This window comes from Balaenoptera borealis (genome assembly GCF_965194805.1).
Source record: "Balaenoptera borealis genome assembly, chromosome: 17".
Classification (NCBI taxonomy): domain Eukaryota; kingdom Metazoa; phylum Chordata; class Mammalia; order Artiodactyla; family Balaenopteridae; genus Balaenoptera; species Balaenoptera borealis.
In genome coordinates this window covers 4,067,913-4,073,402 of record NC_138876.1, presented here as the reverse complement: position 1 = coordinate 4,073,402, position 5,490 = coordinate 4,067,913, and the positions used below count along the sequence as shown (strand labels likewise).

The following is a 5,490-nucleotide window of genomic DNA, read 5'->3' as shown; positions in this document are numbered from 1 at the left end:
TTGTCACATGCAGTAGGATTCCAATTGCTCCAAGGCAGAGCCCCAGTGGGCAAGCACTCGAGTCTCTGCTTGCTTCATGTTTGCTAATATCCCACTGACCAAAGCTAGTCCCACAGCCAACCCAGACTCTAGGGGCAGAGAAATAGACTCTGTACGTCAGAACGTAGCTAGGCATGGATACAGGGAAGGGAAGAATTTGCAGCCATTTTTATAACTTACCCCACTGGGACACCAGGAGCTCCCAGGAGCCTGGCGTCACAGGACAGGGAAGTGACAGCAGGCTCTGAGCTGGGTGACTGAAAGCCAGCAGACTTCAGCACACTCTTTTTGGCAGTCCCCACCTGGTGCAAGGTTGCTCCAGCAGCTGAGTCAATAAAAACGATAAATTCCCCACCACTCCCCACACATCAGCAAACCACAGTTTACTGTTTGGTTTAAAAAATAAATAGGGACAGTTATTCCAATGGCATCAAACCCTATCAGAAGTGCCTCACACTCATTGCTTTACAAAATCCCTTCCAAATCTCTCATGCCATTGTGTCCTCGGAGTAATTTTATGAGTTAGGAGCTGTTCTCCTCTATTTTTAGATGAGGAAATTGAGGCGTGGAGAAGCAATATAAGTGCCCACTCAGATTCATATTCTACGTGTGATTCCAACACCACTCTCTCAGCACGCCGCCTTTAATTCAGCATCATAGGCACTGCTCGCCTTTTATAGATGAGGAGGTAGAGGCTTCCAGCAGTTGGTAAATAAGTGGTCATGACACCCCTGAGAGTCACTGCCTCTGTGTGCTACAGCATTCATCACGCACTTATTACTTCCTGTGGGTGCTCGTCCATAGCAAAGGCATGGACCAGGCAGCAGCAACATGCCCAGGGCTTTCTTTTAAGGAGTGCCAAGTCATTAAAAATACATCTTTGCAGGTTTTTGCTCTTTTGTTTGTTTGGGTTTAGGTATCATATAAGGATCCATAGATACGGGCAAGAAAAATTTCCTTTCAAGTAGGTAATTCAGAATATGTGCCATCAAGGGGAATAGTCTCACAGTTTGGAGGGAAAAACAAAAAAAGAAAGAGACAAGTACAACCAGCTGGTTTGCGGGCATAATTGCAATGCTCAGAACACTGGCCTCTCCCAGGGACAATGCTGGACCCTGGGGCCAGGGAGAGGAATATTGCAATACCAGTTTCTGCCTGGAAGACCCACCAGATGGATAGCGAGACGGAGGATGGAAACAGAGGGGCTGGTGGGGAGGGAGTCGATAGCGGACTCCTTTCAAAAGTGGGTCTGTTCTTCTCGCATGTTAGGATATTGGGGAAGGTGCCCTTGCTCTTGACTTTCACCTGCCACCCCGAACCAGAGTGATGCATCCTGGTCTTGGTCATGTGACTTGCCAACACTGCCCACTGGCCTGGGAAGAGTTTTGCCCTCCTATGGACTTGCGGACTTTGGCCTTTGGAACGCTGAGGAGTGGATGTCGACCCATTTCAACATGAAACGTTCAGAGTTGCCCCTTTTCTTTGTTTCCTTTGCTCCTTTGATGCTCCCGCCACAAGGGGCAGACTCAGCTGTGGGAGGCGACTGGTCCCAGGAGAACGCGATGCTGGAGCAAAGCTGAACTTGACCCCAACCCTACAAATGAGAAATAGAAATATTTGCAGCTTGAAGCCACTGAGGTTTTAGATGTTTATTTTTAGGTGAACCTAAAAAAAAGAAAAAGCTAATCAAGGTGCATACTTTGCTGGCCAGAAGACCCCTGCTCTGTGCTCTGATGTCAAGGTTTGTGTATCCCTTGACCTGGTCCATCCAGGAGGCATGTCTCTTTCTAGGACTGGGCCCCAATTTGCCCAGTCCTGGTGCCAACAGGTGATCAATTCTAGGCGTATCGTTGGCCCTAGGGTGGACCCACACAGTTCACTCATCTGTTTAAGACAATATTGAGGTGGGGGTCCCCTAAAATGTACCTATCGTGGCACTTATTGTGTAGGGGCACTTTACACAATCCACATCATCAACTCTCCTACCCTCTGGAAGAGCAGATATTAGTAAGCTGTGTAATAAAAGCAGCATTATGCATGGCATGCCCCCTTCCCCCACCCCCTGCTCTGAACCAGGTGAGATGAGCAGGGCTGCAGGCACAGCCAGGAGCTCGAGTGGCCGGCCCAGAGCCCCGTGCTGGAGGAAGAAAGTGGCCAAGCTGTTTTGTGGGTCACTTGGCTTAATATGTGGGCACAAGCCAATTGTAGACTCCTCAGTAAATGGGAAAAAATTATACCATGTCATTCTGGGGGTGGTTGTGAAGATTTATTCCGATAACATTGTCAAACACGGACACACAGAGGCAGTCAATCATGGAAGATGTTGGTATGATTCCTGCTGGAATTATTAGCCTCATCACCATAGCGAGGGGGAGTTGGTGGTAAGCACGTCAGGCTACCTGCACCCACCTCCCCTCCTCTCCCCCTGCCCCCTGCCCTTACCTCTGATCTGCTCCCTGTTAACTAACCCACTCCCTCCTGGGTGCCAGTCCTACATCACACAGAGTCCAGGGTGATACACGTAGCTGGAGCAGCACAATTATAATCCGTCTTCTCTCAGTACACGGTGTCCCCCGTTATCTGAAAGCAGAGCGTTCCTATGAAATCTTTCCTAAGCCAAAACGGTGTAAAGCAAAGAAGCAATTGCCTTAGGACACATCTTGCTAATGGATGCACAACATAAATCAAGGTAAAGCACAGACACAGTTCAAAGCTTACAGCGGCTCAATGATCAGATGCTGAGTATGGTTCCCGGGAAAGAAGGGAGCTTGGCGGGGCTGCTCTCGCTGCTTTGTGTACTCACTGCCTCTGTAACAGCTTAGCTGCCTGCCAAACAGACATTGAATGTGATTTTCACTCTCGTCTTTTTTCGGAAAAGTGAAAATCCTCTTCTGTTAGCAAAAACAGGTACTACTGTAAGTCTTTCATAAAAGCGAAATGGTGTAAAATGAACTTTCAAAAAGCAGGGGGTACCTGTGCATAGCCCTCTTAAAGGCCTTCCTAGTGTCAGCCCCCTCCACCCCCCCCCCTCCCCAGATGCTCTCTGGAGAGACCAAAAGAGTAATTAAACAGCTCTTTGGAAACTAACTGTGGCACTTACGGTAAACACAGGGAAAAGCCAAAATCTCTTTAGCTTGAGTCTGTGCACCGACCTCTCGGGAGGCTATATATACATAGAGACACATGTGCACCCCTGCTCACAACATTCTGGAAGGGCAAAGACAGAAAACAGATGAGCCCCTCGCCACAGGCAGAGTGGACAAGTGGGGGTCATCGAGGGATCTGCTGGCCCCAAAGCAGACTCATCTGTCTTAGTTCAGGCTGCTATAAAAGAATGCCACAGACTGGCCAGCTTAAACAGCAAACACATATTTCTTGGAGTTCTGGAGGCTTGCAGGCCCATGATCAGTGTGCTTGCATGGTCTGGTTCTGGTGAGGGCCCTCTTCCCATTTACAGATGGCCACTTTCTTGCTGTGTCCCTGTGTGGTCGAGAGAGAGGGCTAGTTCTCTTCCTCTTTACATAAGGGCACTAATTCCATCATGGGGGTCCCACCCACATGCCCTAATCACCCCCCCAAAGGTCATACCTACAAATACCATCACGTGTGGGGTTAGAGTTTCAGCATATGGGTTTGGGAGGACAAAGCATGCAGTCCTTATTATCACCTTAGCAGAACCTCATTTCTCATCCTCTAGGACAGAAGTTGAAAACTGGCAGCCTGAAGGTCCAACTAGCCTCCCAGATTATGTCTCATTTGTCCCAGGTATTGAAAGATATATTGATTTAGTGACTGATATTTAATGGTGAAACTATTTCTCAGAAGAATCTAGATGCCAAGTTTGTCTTTAGAAGCAAGACTCTTTGGGAACACTCTTTGTACTTTCCTACTTGGCCACCGTAGGCTGGAGCTGCTGCCGCTCTAAAAGGGGCACGTGACCCTCCCATTTGCCACCTCCCCTCCCCCTCCCAACCCAGAGTGTCATTTGATATCTAACACCCATATCCAGGGCTGCTTCTCTCATAGCTATAACCCAACTAACCTATTTATCATTTGAATTTGTAACCTGCCCTTGAAGACAATCCCCTCTTTTAATAGATAGGGAAACCACAGCCCAGAAATCAGAAGTGTGGTGAGACTGGTGCATGACACATAAACATGGAAAATGCCATTTTCACCAATTCTTTTCCTTCAAGGTCCACATGGTATCTCCGGAAACATTCTGGCACACAAAACTCTCTCTCCTCTGAACTTTAAAGCACTCTGGTGGTGAGGACTTCCAAGCTCTATAGAATGACCAAATAAGGAATGGCACAGACAAAGATATGGGATACCTTTAGTCCGCTTCCTGTTCCCTGTCCCTTCTCCCTTTGCCAGGGGTTTTGAAACGTGGTCCTGGTAAGGGATACAGGATGAACACACCACCTGTGAGAATTCTGGGGCTGCTCATCAAATTCAGGGCATAATTGATTTGACAGCCATTTCCCAAGTAAGTCCATGGCCCTGTTTCTCTTCTTTTGCACACAGTGAGTTCCTCAGAAGTAAACCTGACTCCCCAGGGAGATCCTGGAGAAACAAATGTGGTCATTAGACAGGAGTGTCTGCTCAGCCAGAATTCAGAGCAGGACTGGGACTCCTTTTCATTTCAGAAGGTTAAAAAATGGTTCTTCTTTATTTCTCTGTTGAGCCACTGGGGGAGAATTTGGAAAATTTATACAAACAGACAATAAGCTTGCTATCAAAGGGGGACTGGTGTTCCCAGCTGGGAAGAACAATTGGCAACTTCTCCATTCTGGGCTCTGTTTATCCTTTCATTGTGATGCATAATCACAGTTTCCTTAAGAAGTTCTGTGATTCTTAATCAGAGTTGACTTTGATAATCTTGCATTTTCTGGGAGAGAACAAGCAAGCGGTTGCCTTTACCTGCTAGCAGATTAACCCCAATCTTGCTTCTTGCAAAAAGCACAGAAGTTCAGTTGAAGGTGCTGAAACATTACCAGAGAATCCCAGAGAGTGAGAAGCACAGGGATTTTTTTTTTTTAATTTTTATTTATTTATTTATTTTTGGCTGTGTTGAGTCTTCGTTTCTGTGCGAGGGCTTTCTCTAGTTGTGGCAAGTGGGGGCCACTCTTCATCGCGGTGCGCGGGCCTCTCACTATCGTGGCCTCTCTCGTTGCGAAGCACAGGCTCCAGACGCGCAGGCTCAGTAATTGTGGCTCACGGGCCTAGTTGCTCCGCGGCATGTGGGATCTTCCCAGACCAGGGCTCGAACCCGTGTACCCTGCATTGGCAGGCAGACTCGCAACCACTGCACCACCACGAAAGCCATGGGACTTTTATCTCCTCTCTGTGGAACCTCGTCCTCAGCAACCAGCCGGCTCATTTGCTTCCACCTTCTGCATGCATGTCTCTCACGCCGATCACTGAACTGAATCTCAGAGACAGAGTTTT

The 5,490-nt window shown here is 47.9% G+C and overlaps 1 long non-coding RNA gene across 1 annotated transcript; it reads right to left on the bottom strand.

Annotated features, from left to right (window-relative positions):
* Positions 1 to 791: 791 nt before the first annotated feature.
* Positions 792 to 5,080, bottom strand: LOC309615273. The gene is made up of 2 exons (XR_014236683.1): positions 4,963 to 5,080; positions 792 to 2,865 (listed from the first exon to the last, which is right to left on the bottom strand). It is a non-coding gene; the product is annotated as an uncharacterized lncRNA (long non-coding RNA).
* Positions 5,081 to 5,490: the final 410 nt, after the last annotated feature.